General features: G+C 44.3%; 1 protein-coding gene across 4 annotated transcripts in view; it reads left to right on the top strand.

The window, feature by feature from the left end:
- The first annotated feature begins 1175 nt into the window (after positions 1-1175).
- The window catches only part of KANSL1 (KAT8 regulatory NSL complex subunit 1), a 184712-nt gene continuing 167502 nt past the window's right edge, over positions 1176-18385 (top strand). For 2 of the 4 annotated variants that reach the window (XM_075059655.1, XM_032791543.2), the window contains exons 1-2: positions 1176-1236; positions 2958-3090. The gene's annotated coding sequence lies outside the window, so the exon portion shown is untranslated. Of the gene's footprint in view, positions 1237-1730; positions 3091-18385 lie in introns of those variants that run through there. The other 2 variants (XM_032791546.2, XM_032791547.2) reach the window with 2 other exon arrangements.

Raw genomic sequence — 18385 nt, 5'->3', positions numbered from 1 at the left:
TGCGCTAGGATTTGAACATATTAAAAACTAGGGCAGATGCCGCCTCCCAATTAAATGGGTGCACTTTGCTAAACTGCTGAGAAGGACTGACCACCTGCAACTACACTTGTGGCCCTGGCACTGCAACCCTAATCCTGGCTGTTTGAGGAAGGGAGGTCCTGGTGGTGGTGGCTGGGTGAGGGAGTTCCTGGAAAGTAAGCAAGCCCACTCCACACCCACCCTACAGGGCGGCTCTTCTCTGGGCATTGCAACCTGGTGCATGGTGTTGCATCACCACTCAGGTTTCGCTTACTCTTAGTTTATGTGGATGTGGATGATCACTGGAAAGTATTATGTCAGGGCCTCCAATGTGTGACAGATATGGTAGTGGACAATCCTTGTGGGGCTTTTGCACTTAGCCTAATAACAATCACCCTAGCTCAGCTAGTATTTTCTTCTGGGGGACAGTCTTTGGGGGAATTGCTAACAGGTTATGTGCCAACAACAGGAAAAACCACTTTTGTTTTTCTTGTAAAACCAAAAGAGATAGATGCTGAAAAATATTCAGGGACACACGGTCACCCTAACTGCAGGAATCCTCCTGCTTTTCCATCTCCCTCTTCTCTGTGTTCCCCAGCTCAGAGCTGTGTGCTGTAACATTACAGGCTCTCCCCAGATTTCCCTTCCCCCTTTGGGTCCTGAAGTGGTGTGATGGCATATTCTGGTGACTATCAAACCCAATCTCAGCTCCAAAATATCAGAGGCATTTTCTCTCCAGAGATCTCTGACTCTGAGGCAAATGGGGTTCCTGTACCCTCAGAAGCCGACAATGCTGAGAGCAACAGGGTCCCCCCTTTCTTGCCATCCTTCTGCATGACAGGGGCATTCACTCCCCCCTCCCCATTCCACACAGTATCTGCATTCACAGCACTGTGGGGCGAGGGTCAGCTGCGCAGTTTGCCCCTTATCTAATTCAAGCATGAGGGTGAGTGAGCTGGGAGTGGGGGGGGCTGATCCAGGTGATGGGCCCTGCCTGGCTGCCCCACGCAGCCCTCCCCCTCCTTCCAACATCTCCGGGAAGCACAAGCAGGGGCAGGGACAAGCCGAGACACCAGCATCAATCACCCCTCCCGCCCCACCCCCTGCTTGTGACTGACACCCCCTCCTCCAACCAGGCCGGCACATGCCCTCCCCACGGCCAATGGGAAGGGAGGAGGGCGGAAGATTCCCCCCTTCAAGGCTGGTTGAGCTGTGCAGGTAGGTGCTGGGATGTGGGAGCAGGGGCTGGAGCTGGTGCAATCGGGGACGGGGGGAAAGGGAGCCGCGGAGCCAGGGGCCGGGGCTCGCTGGGCAGGGCAGGGCAGGCAGAGGGGCTGCGGGGCAGGGCAGCGCGGGGTCTGTCGCTTTGCACATGCATGTGGCCGGGAGAGAGGGAGCGTGTGGCTGGCAGAGGGACCGATCACCCCCTATGGTGCTGCCATAGACAACAGGCCAAGTAGTGCTCGGAGCCCCCGTCCTGCAACTTTGTACGCGGAGTCAGTGGGGCTGGGGGTGCGGGGAGGGCCAGAACTTTGCCTGGTCGCCTCCGATTCCTGCTGCGGTGCCTGTTCCAGGCAGGCAGAGAGGAGCGATCGCTGGGAGCTAATTCACCAGGCCAAGGCGGGGGGAGGGGGAAGAAGGAGGAATGATCATTGCACAGCCAGAAAGTGAGTTTGGCTTGTGTGTGTGTGAGGGGGGGGAACAGAGGGTGGGGGAGAGCATTGGCTTTGGAGCCAGACAAATAGCAAGGGAGAGATCTGCAGCTGCTCGGTTACACACAAAACGAAGAGAGATTTTGTGTTGCATTTGCAACAATGGTGATGGCTAAACGAGCAGGCCAAATGCTGGGAGCTGCTGGAGCAGGGATGGGGTATCGGGCAGGGTGGGCCGGGAAGGAGGGCTAACCTGGGCCAGCCGACTGCTGAGATCCCGGATCGCCTCCTTGCAGGTCCGATACACAGTCGGGGGCTGGGGTTTGTAGACGGGCGCTGGGTTAGCGTCGTAATGGAAGAGGGTTTCAAGTGCCTGGCGCAAGGACAGTTTATAACTCCCGAGCTGCAGCGAGGCTGAGCCGTGCGTTTGAGTTTTCAGGCTCTTCATCCGTTGTGGCTTCTCGTCGGGCGTTTGGGTTTTGTTTGTTGACTTGTGTTAAGGAAACACAATGACCACAGACGTGCAAAATCCCAACGATCCCTAAGGAATTTACAGGAGCCAAAGAAGGCGAGAAGGAGGCTCTGGCACTAGCATGGCAAACCTGGCATAGAGGCTGTAAAGACTTTAGATAGTAAATTTTAGGAAATGGGGTAGAAAAATACTCCCCCCCCATTTTTACAATCCTCCATTTTACCCAAACATTACAAAAAAATGGCTAATTCCAGACTCTCAAGGTGGGTTTCTAGAACAATTTCAGATGAACAAAACCACATCAGAAATAACCATCTGACTTTTTTTGTTGTTGCAAACTATTGCCCTCCCCCACCCCCGAAGTCCTTGTCCTAAAAAATAAATGTATTTCAGTGGGTGGCGGGCATTCATAAATGTGGTAAGTGATTAAGGTGTAATTTAACATGGAGGGAATTTCCTAAAATGGGATTTTCATAAGAGCCTAAGGGAGCTAGGTGCCTAAATACCATCAATTTTGACATTACTTTGATCTCTTTACCTGAGTCATTAATCTATATAGTGTGCAGATTTTTGTCTGTACTTTCCAACTGTTTTGTCCTCCAGAAATTTAGAGTTGTGTCTAGTTTTCCAAGTATAAATCTTTACACAGTTTGCTTTGTGTGTTTGCTCTATATTCTTCCTTTCTGGGGTAAGGTGGTGATTATAAATCTATTTCTTCCTAAATCCTGATTATTTCTCTTCCCGCCCCCTCCCCCCAAAGGCAAGTTGTTTGTGAGCTATATTTCTTTCCCCTAATTAAATTTTTTTTGTTACAGATACCAGAGTTCCACTTCTTCAAATAAGAAGAAAGATTTGCAGAACTACTTGAACTTGGTTGGATCTGGAAAGATTAAGAGTCCCTTCTGAACTGCTCCAGACAGTATGGATTCTATCAAGATGTCCTGCAAGGTAGGACCTGCCATCTCTTAATTTTTATAATGTACATTGTTTTCAGAGTTCTACTCAATACAGAAATGCCTGAATTGTGAAAAGCACCATGTATCTGAGGTCCTTGTTTAGAATTCTGATGGCGCTGTTTATTCTCAGGAAAGGTTTAAAAACCAGGACTCCTCTGTCACTTCCATGAGAAATATTTAACCAGTATCTGGAGATCCAGAAATATAAACAAAAATTCACTTTCCATTTGATCTCTTTTTGAGGACGAAAATCATTTATCTAAAACTGGAAAAATGCAATAACTTCTGGTGTTGTGTTTTATTTTTGCTGTGTGTGTGTGTGTATTTTTTAAGTGTGACTGTAATCTTTTAAAAAACTATTAATAACTATAATTTCAGTTAAGTATTTCAGGATCACTCAGCATGCTACCAGAAATGCTATGTCAACTCTTGATGCTATGAACTAAGGCCTTTTGACATAGCATATTTGGGTGGTCATTGTATGTTGTAAATTAGTAGTTAGTAGTCCTGGCTGAAAATGTGGGACCCAAATATCCTTGCAATAACTTCCTTAATATTTTTAATAACTTTACAGAATTAGTAGAATTTATTTTCCAGAGCGTAAATCAACTCAGTCTGAAAACCTGATAAGCAGGACAGAAAATCTATCTGGAGGTTGCCAAATGCATTAAAATTGACACAGTGTCTCCGTATTGCCAACGCCACTCTGACTATATGCTACTACCAAGTCTTCTGATTTTTTTGGTTTTGTTTTTTGTAAACACTTGATGGGGCTTGATGAGGTGAACACTTTATACATAGGCAGAATGTTGCTTGGACATTTGAAACATTTTAGAAATAATAAAGACTGCAGGGAAATGGAGCACATCTACTGAGTCCCATCTAGTTTATTCTAATCCAGCCCTCATTGCTCCACTTAGTGCAGGATTGATCCTTAAGGTATTCTGTCTAATGCTTTGTTCATCCTAGTTTTAATTGACTTATTAAATGGAGCTTCCACTGCTTCAGTCTGACTGATTGCACCGTTAGGAAATGTTTCCTGATATTCAACCTTTTTTTTTTTTTTTTTTTNCCTACTTGATTCTCCCCAAAATAATTTATCTTTCCTTGTTGTGTATACTCCTCAAATGCTTGTATATGGCTGTAATATTCTCTTTGCTCTGCTGACACAGATCCTGGTATTGTTACAAGTGCTTGTAATTCCCACAGTGTTTTGCATATGCCTGTCAGTGTGATCTAATGTACTCAGCATTGGCCCAGGAAATCTGAAAGGATGCTGACCCCGGATTAGAATTTTAGAAGTGGTGTGCCGAGTCTTCATTCATTCACTCTAATTTAAGGTGTCGCGTGCCAGTAATACATTTTAACGTTCTTAGAAGGTCTCTTTCTATAAGTCTATAATATATAATTAAACTATTGTTATATGTAAAGTAAATTAGTTTTTTAAAATGTTTAAGAAGCTTCATTTAAAATTAAATAAAATGCAGAGCCCTCCAGACCAGTGGCCAGGACCCAGGCAGTGTGAATGCCATTGAAAATCAGCTCGTGTGCCGCCTTCGGCACCCGTGCCATAGGTTGTTCTAATCCTTAGTCTTCTGCTGAGTAACTGTTTGGGATGGGTAAATCACTTCACCTCTCTGTGCCTTGTTTTCTCCATCTGTAAAATGAGGATAATACTGATGTGCCTGAAAAAGGGGTTGTGAGGATTAGTTGATATTTGTACACTGCTTTGAAAAAGTAAAGCATTATATTAGTAGTTTTTATTATTATAGTGTAAGGATTACAGCTGTGTTTGGCCAAGTTGTATGCATTTAATAAAAATCAAAAAGAGCAACAGTCATAAAAGGAGAAAGGGTCTCAATCCTTTCCCATACTAATTCAGCATTTTTCTTAGTTGTCATGAAGGCCAACAAATGAATGACCCTGCCTTCAGTGGGATTGCATAGGGTGGAATTTACAGTAAAATAGTTAATATATCCATTCATATGGATATTTAGACAAGTCTACACTAACGATTGATCACCGGCTGGTCAGCATAACAGTATAGACTCCTATGCTGTGTGTGTATTTACAACATCAACAACAACGTAAAACCCTAATACTACTTATTTTAGTTCTCTGCTACAAGTTTTTGGAGGTTGCCGCTACATTTTAGCAGTGTGATTTCCCTCTCTCCCCATGATGCTATGCTCCTGTAATATTTGTTGATGGGAGCTATAGGTGACCAGCACCTATTAAAAGCAGGCTTAGAGATGTTTGAAAAATATATTGAAAAAGACTGACCAATTTTTAAATTGCTATATATTAATGGATTAACTAGGTAAGAGTTTGCCATAGGTATGTAATGCGCTGTGATGCCTATATACAGATATCCTGGAACAGCTTATAAAATTAAATGCAGTCAGCCTTATGGCTTGAGTGGGATGTAATATGAGAAGATTCTGGTCAGTTTAATTGCTGATATTCAGGGCCCAGTAGGCCTCAGTGAAATGGACAAATCATGTTGGCTTCATGCTGCAGCTTGGAAAAGTTGTTGTTAAATAACACCAGAGTTAAGTAACCTGACCTGTTCTTGAGAGAGAACCAAAAAATGGAGGCTATGGAAAGGGTAGAGTAATGAAGGCACCTCCCTTTGCTAGAATCAGGAGGCTCTAGGGTACGTGTGAGAAGGAGAGAATTAATTTCTTCTGCCTTCCAGTAGTCAGAAAGGTCTGGGTGAGAGGATGTGTTTGAAGCAAATGGTTCACATCCTCTGGCTAGTAAGCATTTTGATAATGATAAAAATAAAGTTCTTCAGGAAGGATACAGGGACAGTATCTTGTTAGGACTTTCAGCACATTTTCAGCATTTTTGGAATGGGGCTGGGCTTCACCAAGGGGATATCCTTGCACTTGACTGGGGAGAAGCAGTGTCCCTGCACCCACTCATCTTTTGTGTTGCTGCTGGCTAATAGTTCTAGTTCTCAGCTAGTTGGTGTCTGATGAAGCTTTTGTCTTGTCATTATTGCTTTATTCTCTCAATAAATGATAGGTTTCCCTAAACATGTATTGCGATATCGCAGACTAATGTGAAATCGTTGCATATAATGCAAATGTGAGGCAGAAGATGAGGTCATCCTTAAGCACGGCCGCCGAGTCTAGCGTAGCTCCTTATGTGAGATTTCTTATAGTTCATACATGCACATGCCAGCAGGAGGGGGATTTAGTCACACAGAACTTGAGCGTCTTGTCCCCGACTCCCAAGAGCAGCAGCAGCAGAAGGAACAAATTGTGTGTGTGAGGGTGAGGGTGGGAGGGAGGCACAGGTTAATAGTGTTGTCCTAGGGCAGAAGACTAGAAAGTGGAAACTGATGGAAAAACAGTGAAATTGGCCAGTCTAGTTTTATTGTTTAATCAGAGTGACCTGCAAAAAGTAAACCAACAGCGTCAGTTGTGAAAAGTAACCGACTTTTACAACTATTGTTGTTAATCTAAGGGGTTGCTAGTAAAACAGGGAAGACTTTTAACATATGAATCTTTATTAACCACTGAAGGCTGTCACTGTCTCGAAATTCCCAGATTTTCTGTTGCCTCAGAAGATGAGAAAAAGCAAGACAGTATTTGTAGAAAGTCAAATCAGTAAAAAAAAAAAAAAAAAAAATGTTGCTGTGAGCCTAAGGCAGGGGCTGTGGTCTCCTTTTGGAAAGGATAAAGAAGTATTGGAAGACTTTCAGCTACTCTTTTTCATTTTGCGCTGGCTACTCCAGGTACTTCCTTTTAACAGATGAAATATACTCCCTTCCTGTTAACAACTAGCTAATGCTTCTAAACCTTTTCTATGTCTTCTAGCACATGTGCAGCTCCACTGTTGCTGCCAGACGTGGAAGCACTTGTGTAGAATGGATCCAGATACGTTTACCACCGTATCATTTTACTCTACAGAACAGGATTAGGCAACGTGGTTAAAATGCCTGCCTGATGTCTATGCTAATACTTCCATTGTCAATATCAGTGGAGCTGCATTGGTGCTAAAGAAAGAATACAAAAGTTCCTAATGTAGATCCACCCTTAAAAACTGAAAGCATCATTCCCATAACACTGCTTGGCTTCACCTTTCTGGTGTCCCAGATGGCAATGGCTTTACATTTGGGGCAGGATCACATTTCCCTCTTCGTGTGTTTTCCCCTTCATCGCACAAAAGTGAAATAACTCTTCATAATTAGCAGTTAAAGCAATAAAATTACAGTTTGAGCTATGCCAGTTTTGCTGAGATGATACACGTTAGTTTTATTTATAAATTTTATTTTATTCCTTTAAGACTTGCATCAATCTCGGGGATCATGTACAGCCCTCAATATAAAATCAACATGTTGACCAGCATCAATTTAAGCTTCTTAAGAAACATACCCGTAACTCATTCCATCGTCATGCTTCTTAGGCAAAAGTCTGAGTAAATTGATGAGGTTTGAGTCTATGCCAGTGGTTTTCAAACTTTTTTTCTGGCAATCCAGTTGAAGAAAATTGTTGATGCCTGTGATTCAACAGAGCTGGGGCAGAGGGGTTTGGGGTGTGGGAGGAGCTCAGGGCTGGGGCAGAGGGTTGGGGTGTTGGGAGGGGGTCAGGGCTCTGGGCTGGGGGTGCAGGCTCTGGGATGGGGCTGGGGGTGAGAGGTTTGGGGTGCAGGAAGGGGGTCTGGGTGTGGGGGACTCAAGGCTGGGGCAAGAGATTGGGGCGTAGGCTTACCTCGCGTGGCTCCTACTCAGTGGCACAGTGGGGGTGCTAAGGCAGGCTTCCTGCCTGTCCTGGGACTGCGCTGTGCTCGAAAGCGGCCTGCAGCAGGTCTGGCTCATAGGTGGAGGTGTGCAAGTGGCGCTGCATGGTTCTCGCCTGCAAGCACTGTCATCTTCTCTTCCCCTCCCCCCCCAGCTTCCATTGGCGGGGAGCCAATGGGAGTGCAGAGCCGGTGCTTCAGGCAGGGACAGCACGCAGAGCCCTGTGACCCCCCCTGCCTAAGAGCTGGACCTGCTGCTGGCCGCTTCCGGGGCACAGCGCAGTGTCAGAACAGATAGGGACTACCTTGCCTTATCTGGGCAACACTGCTGACAGGACTCTTAACAGCCCAGTCGGCGGTGCTGACAAGAGCTGCTGCAACCCAGTACTGGGTCGCAACCCGCAGTTTGATAACCACTCGTCTGTACTGTCCTCTACCTTGTGTGCAGTCACATCTGTGCAAAATTAATGTAAAATACTGCTGTTTTGATTTGGTAGCATTGTACAACCACTTTGCATCAATGTATATTATGACACAAGGTGCAAGGCCAAGACAGTGGTGAACTGTGTTCATTAGCCTTACACTGTGCTGTAAAAGTCAACACTGTGTGTTCCAGTTGGTCTGATAATTTCAGGGTTGTCAGTAGTTTGTGGACTATGAGTAGATAGTACTTCCTGTATCTACCTATACCTTCCCCTGTAGGAAGATGCACTTATCCATATTCCACAAATGGGTGCAATAGTGGGAAGGGGCTTATGCCTTCCTCTGAAACATACAGAATTTCCCACTATTAGACAGACTATTAGACAAGATAGACCATTGACCTGCTTACTATAATCAAGAACCCGTGTACTTCATGGCACAATGGGACCATATTCTGTGGATAGAAAGAATAAATTAACTTTGCCACAGAATTTAAGCAATCGTAGTGAAATATCCTTCACGATCATTTCCTCCGCCTTACAAAAAGACACATTACTACTGCTCATAGTTGATTATTTTCAATTTTAGGTACTTTATACCACAGTGTTTCCAGGGTCAGAAGTTAAAATCGTTCCCCTCATGTTTTGACACATTTAAAAAAAAAATTTTTTTTTTAAATAAGTTGTAGACCTTCCTTGAATATAGGAACAAGCAGTGGATTTTTTTTAATTGTAAACTTCAGCATCAAATTAACTGGTTTAGTCACTAAAAGTGTTTACTTTTTTAAAAAAAGCACTACTTTTCAATTGGACTACGTAGCTCTTTGCATGAGGAATTTACTCTTCCTCCTTGACTCTGTTAAGCAACTCAAAACTTATCCAATGATGTGAGCGCCCCAAGGAGAGCCTGTTGTAATGATATAGAAAAATATTTGAAATCAATGATCTTGCCACTGTGTGATGGATCTGTTTTAGCTGCAGCTTGTCTATATTTATAGTTGTGGAACCAGACAAAGGTCTCACAGTTCTGTGTTTAGGATAGTGTGCTCTTTTACTCTCGAACGTGCCTTTTTTTGTTGTTGTTGGAATATCTAGTAAACCTGGAAGCCAGTATGCAGAAATCAAAGTTGGATTACAAAGTGGAGTGTTTCCAGGGAGTTCTGTAATTCAGTTTTCTTCTTATTAACTTCTGCTTGTTCCTCAACCTTACAGTTTTCTTTGCAAGGGTAGGAGTCTCCATATACCGGAGTTTCCTATATAAGCATAACTTGTATTGCAACAGCACTTAGCGGCCCCAGTCAGAATTGGGGACTCTATTACTTTATACACTGTACGTGCATATAACAAGACTATCTTTGTCCCAAAGAATTTACGATCCAAGTACAATGAAAATAGGTGAAGGCAACAATCTGATGTGGGGAACACAAGGTAATTGTCAATTATAATTAGTGTAATAAGCAACAGTCAGCATACCAGTTGCCTAACCATTTTTGAGTGTTTTGTAACAGGGGAGGGTTTTAAGAGATTCAAAGGAGGCTAATGTAGTGGCTTTGCAGATTTTTACAGGGAGCTCTTTCTGTGCGTGAAGGAAGGCGTCGGAGAAAACATGAAGATGTTTGAGGAAAAACTGGACTCATGAGCTATATAGGCTGGTATTGTTGGTTGAATGAGGGCAGGGGTCAACTGTCCAACAGAATATATGAGCTGATAGGGAAGGTGAGGGTAAGCTGTGAAGTGCTTTAAAAGAAAAGACAAGTAGCTTATGTTGAATGTTGTGGTGGAGGGTGCAAACAGGGTCAAGGTCTGAATTCAAATGGTTTTTGCAGCAGCATTTTAAATGGATATAATGGAAAGGTGATGGTGTGGTAAAATATTTGTCAAGGCCAAAGTTACAGTACTTAATATGGGAGATGAAGGCCTGAGCCAGTGTTTTAGGTGTGTGGACAGAGGAAGGATGGTGAGATGTGCAGCAAAAAGGGGCAAGATTTAGACATGGGCTGTCTGGAGGCTTGGAACTAGAAATCTTGATTATTGGTTAGGTCTTTCACTTTAGTAAAATACTCTTCCAAGGCAGAATGTAGAGAGGATTGGAAACCTTCATCCTTTTTCTCCTTATTGCTATGAGAAATCTTGCTGTTTCTTGAATGATTCTGTCTGTCAAGATGTCCTTCTGTTTCCATGGTGCTTATGTCTGAACACATACTGCTACTAGAACCATTATCATTGGTAGGAGACTTCTGCCTTTTCTGCTAATCTGAATCCCAGATTGTGTGTGTATGTGTGGTGTTTTTTTACATGGCCAAGGATGCTTCTGCCATTGTAAAATCCTATCTAGGTTCATTACCCTGCTGTTCTAAAGGGCAGTTTTTTTTGACCAGTAGGAAATAAATCAAAAGCTCAATGTGAATACTGCTACTAGCTAGGTCTTCATCATCTGACCTTATCCCACATACAATTTTTTTTTTTTTTCATATTACCCTTAGGAAGCCAGTATAGCTCTTGAATAGTCCAGGTATGTACCTGATACAACACTGCTGAGGACATATCACCCTGATATGCTGTTCTTCCTACTGGCTTCCCATTGTTTAAATACAGAGTACAGTTCAAGGACACTAGACTGATTTTCAGGGTCATGGATCTGGTCCTAGCTACTTGAGAGGCTGTCTTTTCCTCCATGACCTCTAATGACAGATATGTTCCACTGGAACTGTGAAACTGTCAAACAAAATGAGGGACTTATGACCACAGGAGACAGTACCTTCACAGGAGCAAGACCAAGACTATGGAGCTCTCAGCCAGATAAGTTAAGAAAGATCACTGACTTTCCCACTTTGCTGGCTGAGGACCTTATCTTGGCCACTAAAAGAAGCAGTGGATCTTCAGTCCCTGCACTGGGGCTGGCAATTGGATCATGTAGCAAAATGTTGTCCTGAAAAAATTAGGAAGATGCATAATCGTAACTAACAGCATTGATGGGCAGACCCAGGGTAGGACTCATTAAAAAAAAGAACATCACCAGTGTCTTGCCCTTGCTACCTAGAAGCAGTACATTCTGGCCTTGTTAAAACATGAAGGTTGTACTGCTTTACCTCAGCCAGTGTGTTAGTAGTAGAAAATCCCTTAGTGTGGGTGCAGTTAACCAGTATAAAAAGTGCTTATATAGGTTTAATTAATTCCTGTACAGCAGGGGTGGGGAATCTCCGGCCCATGGGCCAGATCCGGCCCGCTGCTTCTTTTCGTCTGGCCTGGTGCAAGTCTCTGCACTGTGCGCTGGACGCCCCGAGCCTTGGAATCCACCCCTGCAGGGGTAGGGCTAGAGCTGTGAGCGCCAGCTTGCCACCTTGTGCCTGCGGCCCCTAAGCGGAGGGGTGATCAGGGAAGTTCCACGTGCTGCCCCCAGCACCGGCTCTGCAGCTCCCATTGACTGGGAACCGCACAGAACCAGGGCAGGCAGGGAGCCTTTTTGTGCTACCAACCGGGAGCTACCTGAGGTAAGCACTTCCTGACTGGAGCCCTGCTCCCCCACACACTCTCATGCACCCCAACCCCCTATCAGCCAGGAGCCTCTTCCTGCACCCCAACTCCCTGTTCCATCCCTGGCCCCACCCCAGAGCCCACACTCCCAGTCGGAGCCGTACCCCAATCCCCGGCCCCAGCCCTGAGCCTGGTCAGTCACCCCAAACTCCTTGTCCCCAACCCAGAGCCCCCTCCTGCACCCTGATCTCCCCGCCCCCCCCAAGCCTAGGGAAGCCCCAAGCCTCTGTGCTCCCCCCTTGCTCCCCCCCCGCAGGGCTGGAGCTGTGAGCACTGGCTCACTCCTCTGTGGAGGGGGAAGCCCCAAGCCTCCGTGCCCCCGCTCCTCTTGGGGATGTGTGTGGTCCCTGACTGATTTTTGATGTGCGTCAGTGGCCCCTGCTAGAAAAAACGTTCCTCACTCCTGCTGTACAGGAACAGGAATAAGCTATATATTATAAGGCACCTTTTATGCTGGTTATAAAATCACATAAATGTAGGGCTGGAAGGGACCTTGAGAAGTAATCAAGTCCAGCACCCTGCACTGTGTAAGATCAGGTAAACCTAGACCAACCCATTACAGATGTTTGTCCTACTCATTTTTTAAAACCTCCAGTGATGGGGATTCCACAACCTCCCTTGGAAGCCTATTTCAAGCTTAACTACCCTTATAGTTCAGTTTTCCCTAATATCTAAACCTAAATCTCTCGTGCTGGAGATTGTCTGTCTGTTACTTTATCTACCTTCGCTGGACCTGAGAACAACTGATCCACTCTACAGATATGTTAAGGGCTGTTAGAGGAGAGTGTTTTCAGGTCCCATTTTAATCTTCTTTTCTCAAGACTAAAAATTCCCCTTCTCCAGTATTCTGGGACTTCACCTGTCCTGCAGAAGTTGTCAAAGATAATTGCCAATGGTTCTGAGATTTTGTTTTTGCTGGTTCGCTAAGTACTGTAGGGTGAATTTCAGCAGGCCCTGCTGACTTGAATACATCCATGTATCTAAATATTATTTAACCTGTTCTTTCCCTATTCTGGTTTGCATTCCTTCACCCTTGTTAGTATTAATTTTGTCAAGCATCTGGTCACCTTTAATCCTTTTAGTGAAGACTAAAGCAAAATAGACATGAAACACCTCAGCTCTATGGATATCACCAGTTATTAGCTCTTCTTCCCAGCTAAGTTGAGGACCTATACTTTCCTTTGTCTTTGTCTTGCTCCTAATGCATTTGAAGAACCTCTTCTTATTGCCGTTTGTGTCCCTTGCTAAGTATAACTCCTGTTGTGCCGTAGCTTTTCTGATTTTGTCCCTGAATGTTTGTACTATTTTTTTTTTTTTTGTACTTCTCCTTAACAATATGTTCATGTTTCCACTTTTGGTACCGTTCACTTTTGATTTTCAAGTCCTAAAGAGCCCCTGATGGAGCCATATTGGCTTCTTACTATTATTCTTTCTATCTTCCCTTTGCATCGGGGTAGCTTGCAGTTGTGCCGTTAATATTATTGCCTTCCAACTCTCCTGAACTGCTTAGATTTTTCTTCCCGTGGGACCTTACCTGCTCCCTGCTTGTATTAAAGTCCGTTATCCTTACTCTGCTATTCTCACTCCTTCCTTTCCTTAGAATTAAGATTTTCATGATCACTTTCACTCAAATTGCCTTCTGTCTTCACATTTTCTGGCAATTCCTCCCCATTGGTCAGATTCAGGGTCTAAAATGGCTGTTCCCCTGGTTCCTTTCTCCACTTCCTAGAATAAAAAGCTGTCCCCAGGGCGTTCCAAGAACTTACTGGAAAATTTGTGTTTCGACATGTTACTTTTCCAATAGATGTATTGGTAATTAAATGCTGCCCCCCGCCCCCTTACTACCAGGTTGTATGGTTTGGATATTTCTGTAGTTTGATCTAGAAATGCCTCATCTGGCTCCTCTTCCTGATTTGGTGGCCTTTAGTAGTCCCCTACCAGGACACCACCCCTAATTTTTACTCCATTTCACTTTACTCCGATTGGTCTGCCTTCACCTTCTTTTGGACCTCAGAACAAGTATTTATATTCATGATGTATAATGCATACCTCCTCCCTTTTACCCTGCCTTTCCTTCTGAAGAAGCTGTATACCTCTTTACCCGTATTCCAGTCATGAGACTTATCTCACCAAGCCTCTGTGATGCCAATTAAGTCATAATGTATCTTATGTACTAATGCCTCCAGGTCTTCCTGTTTATTCCTCATTCTCCTTCCATTTGTGTATAGACAGCTAAAGTGTTGAGTAGATTCTCCCACTGATTTTCCTCTTGTAATTTTTTGTGCCCTCAACAACTAATCCCCTGTTAAGGTACCTTTTTTTTTTATTATTTTTTTTATACTGCATCTATGATAAGGGTCACGCTGGTGTAACTGTTTAATGGTAGAAAAATCACACCCCTAACTGAAATAGTTTTTACCAGTACAAAATCTGTGTGTAGACCAGGCCTCAGAAAAAGGGTTCTTCTGATTGCTCACTAATGACTCATTTGCGCATTTAAGAAGCATCTTTGATAATTAGCAGTTGTACAGTGCTTTGAACATGTCAAGCGCTATATAGTCATTTGCTCCCAACTGTCCTGTGAGGTAGCTAAGTATAATCAACTTACAGATGGGGAAACTGAGATGCAGAGAGGTAAAGTAGGATAAGGCAGTGAATCAGTGGTGGAGTCCAGAGTATGACTTAAGGGTGTGATGCTTGGTCCCAAGCTAATTTCTGTATAACCTGCTGTCTCTTGATGGGTTCTTGAGTTCCATCCACTATACAGCGAGTGGTATCGTAATTATGATACAGGGTTCATTGCTAATGAAGATATGCACTATGATCCCGATCCTGTGATTCCTTAATGTTGAAAGTTAAGCATGTGAGAAGTCCCATTGAAAGCAGGGGCTGTAGAGCCACATTAAAGTTAAGCATGTATATAAATGTTTTCAGTATCAAGGTTTAGTTGCATACCAGCAGGGTACATTTATTTGTGCAGTGCAGGGGGCTGTTTTAGTGGCCCATATGGTAATGGATTTTGCAGTGTACTTATATAACATGTAGGACCTGATTCTTGTTTGCATTAAGGCCCCTCTACACTGCTCTAGCAGTGGGTATTTCATTTGCAGCAGGAGCAGAGGAGGGTCTCCCCACATAAGGCCAAATAATCTAGCAGTGTAATTGAGAATCAGACCTGTAAAATATGTTTCTAAGAGTCTGGTCCTTCTAGCATTAACTCATTATAAAAGTGCGAAAGATGTAAATGCAGGAATTGGCCCTTAGAATCCTCAGCTGAAACAGATTCATTCTGAAAGTTCTAAGCAGAGTTAAATTTAGCCCGTGACTCACCTCCCTTCCATGTCTGTTAACATGACTCCCAGTCCTACTTTTTAAATACTAAAAGAAGTAGTCCGCAAAGGGTAGCAACCTGTCTCCAAAGGTTGCTCCCACCCCTCGCTTCAGATGCTGATTATATGCCACTTCCTGGCCTGAAGCACAATATGGGACCCAGGAAAGAGTAGTGGCAGGATGCTTCAGGCACGTGGATGGAATGGGGCTCCAGCGACAGCAGAGATGGGTTAAAACTGGCTCATCCCAGCAGCTGTTTCCTAGCACCCTGAAGCTTTTTACACAGCCAGCCCCCTCCCCTACCCTCTCTAGCAGTTCATCAGAAACACAGGAAACTAGTCATTTTTTAAAAGTTACCTATTCTCCCCCATTCTTGCCCCCCTCAAGAGATTATTGTATCCTTTTATGTTTTTATTATTGTAGTGTTTAAGAAATGAACAGAACAGCAGATAGTGATTGCAGGAATATCAAGTCTTTGTTTTTCCTGTTTCTGCTGGATATCTCTTGGAAATGCAAAGACCTGAGGAGCTTTTTCTTTCCTTAATTGAGAGGTCGGGGTACTGAATCTTTGAAAGAACTTAATTCCAACTGTTTAGCAGGCATTTGAACTAAATAAGAGGTATCAAAAACTAAACAAGCTCAGCTCCTCTCCCAAGTTTTAAACAGTGACTAAAAATAATTTCCTCTGTCACTCAGCTTTCACTTCCTTAATACTTGTGATAAACTAGTTGTACTATCAGTTGTCTGCTTATTTTTTCCTGGAAGACACTATAGGGACAAGACCTGAATATCAGGTAAAAACCAGCAGGGATTTAAAAATAAAATAAGGCTTTCCTTGGACATAACATGTAAAATGATGGGGATGGGAGGGAAAATCCTTTTTCTTTTTCGGGTCACATTTAAGGAGTTAAACACAAAGGCTTCATTCCTTCAATCAGAGCGACATGGGTAGCCCTTGCACCTATGTGGAGCCTCACTGAAGTCATTAGGGATTCCAGGCGGGCAGAAGAGTGTACCTGTATGGATATGATTAAAGTAACAAGGCCCAAAGGATTAGCCAGTTTCTAAACCTAACATTTGATTCAAATATCCGACATGTGGTAGATACTGTACAAAAATATAGGAAGTCAGTCTTTGCCCTGAAGTGTATAGCCTTTTTATAAAGACAGCAGACAAGAGATTGGGGGTGGGGCATGAAGGAAACAATGCATAAAGAAAATAGTCTGGGTGATAAATATGGGATCTAAGAGACCTGTCATTTAAACTATATAACACTCTCCCCAGCTGCCCCTCTACTGAGGTTGTTTGTTTTTAAAATAAACTTCTTCAATATTTACTAACTTTAGCTTTTGTTTCCTTTTCTATTTTTTAACTATGCCTTTCGAAAATGTTGTTTCCCATTTTTAACTATTGCCTTTCTTCTAAGTTTAATATTGTGCCCTTTTTGTTTTTTTTTAAATGTATTACCTTCACACACTCACTGTCTGTCTGTCTGTCTGTCTGTCTGTGACATGTGGCAAAGTGACACTGTCCAAATTCTGTTCTAGAGAAATCTCCCTCCCTTCCCTTAAATAGGAAGCTGTTTAAATAAGCTTTGAATATGTTCTCACCCCCTGCCCCAAACTCTCTAATATGCCTTTCAAGACTGCTGCACTTATTTTTGCAGAACTAAGTAAGAAGGGTTTTGTTGCAGTAGCTGCGTTTTTGCCTGCTGTGCAATTTTTAAGGTAGTTGTATAGTGTTGTTTCCTATAGTACATTTACTTTCAATCAAGATAAAAACGTATCACTTAGTAGATATATTTTGATGTGATTAAGGTTCAGCTGATGGGTATTTGAATCAGCATCTGTGCAGCACACCAGTCATCACTTGAAATTGCTTAGCTCATTCGAGGAAAACCTCTCTTTTATACCAACAGAAAACACTGTATTGAACTAAGAAACTTCAGCAACATTTATAAGCTGCACTATTTTGAGCTTCTGTATTATTATAGGAAACAATTGTTACACACTGCAGGTCTTCTGTGATGGCTTTTTTTCCTTTTAAAAGACTCTCTGTTCTACAGTGCTTAATGGTTTAGTCACAGAGCACGTGTTGCCATGTCCTAGTATTTTGATAAGGTTATGTCATTACATGCTGATGTACCAGCATAGCAGCATGATGTTGTGGTGCCTGGAGTTCATCCCTGCAGAGATAGATGGTCACACTAGTAGATTTGTTTAGACCAGGGATCGGCAACCTTTGGCACACGGCTCGCCAGGGTAAGCATCCTGGCGAGCCGGGCTGGTTGGTTTACCTGCTGCGTTGGGAGGTTTGGCCAATCTCAGCTCCCACTGGCCGCGGTTCGCTGCTCCAGGCCAAGGGGGGCAGCGGGAAGCGGCATGGGCCAAACCCGATAAACTATCTTGGCCCACCAGGGTGCTTACCCTGGTGGGCTGTGTGCCAAAGGTTGCCGATCTCTGGTTTAGGGTGTTTTAAAACATTAAGGCTGCTAAGATGTTCATGTGACTCTGAATTTTGCTGAAAACTGCAAGTTCAATTTCTTATTCCAAGCAGTGTCTCAACACTTGTATTTACAGTAGTACCGTATTGGCCTTGCTACAGTCCTGCTTTGGAGGAAGAATTTCTTTTGGGATGGATTAAGAGACTTTAAAAATCTCGCTCTTGTTGGTGCATAATTTTGGGGAATGCTTGACTGAGTCGTTATAGAGTCCCTGGTGCCAACAGTGCATGCTGTGTGTCCCTGGGACTGTGTGTAGGTTACAGGCTAGGCTACACTGGGACTGTTCTGAGCTTGCAAAGAACTGATGCCTTAAGAGAGCATGGGGTTATGAGGTGACTACACTTCCCAGCACGCTCTGCGTCACCCGCAGCCGCGTCCCTGCTCAGGGCGGCTGTTCTGAGCAGGGCGGGCATGCGGAGTAAAGACCCAAGGCACTGTTGGAGGCGCGCCCTCTGGCGGCTAGCGGCTGCTCTACAAGGGGCGCCGCTGCTGGCGCTGCAGCACAAGTGGCGCCTGACTGCACCAGCAGGACAATAGGCGCCGGGCTCTGCGGGCCCAGGGCCGTACAGTGCACGGCGAGAGGGGCCCACCGGGGCTCGGGCCCAGCAGCGTGATCCACAAACACTCCCCGGGTTCGCTCCTTGGTGCACGGGCCAGGGGGCCAGGCAGCCGCTTCGGCACCGCCCCGCCTGGCTGAGGCATGTCCCGCTGCCGGCTCGGGAGCGCGCTGCCCGCGCACTCCGGCCGGC

Source organism: Chelonoidis abingdonii, chromosome 21 (genome assembly GCF_003597395.2).
Source record: "Chelonoidis abingdonii isolate Lonesome George chromosome 21, CheloAbing_2.0, whole genome shotgun sequence".
NCBI classification, from domain to species: Eukaryota; Metazoa; Chordata; order Testudines; family Testudinidae; genus Chelonoidis; species Chelonoidis abingdonii.
Note: the sequence above shows the minus strand (reverse complement) of the source record. Positions and strands in the feature narration are given on the sequence as shown.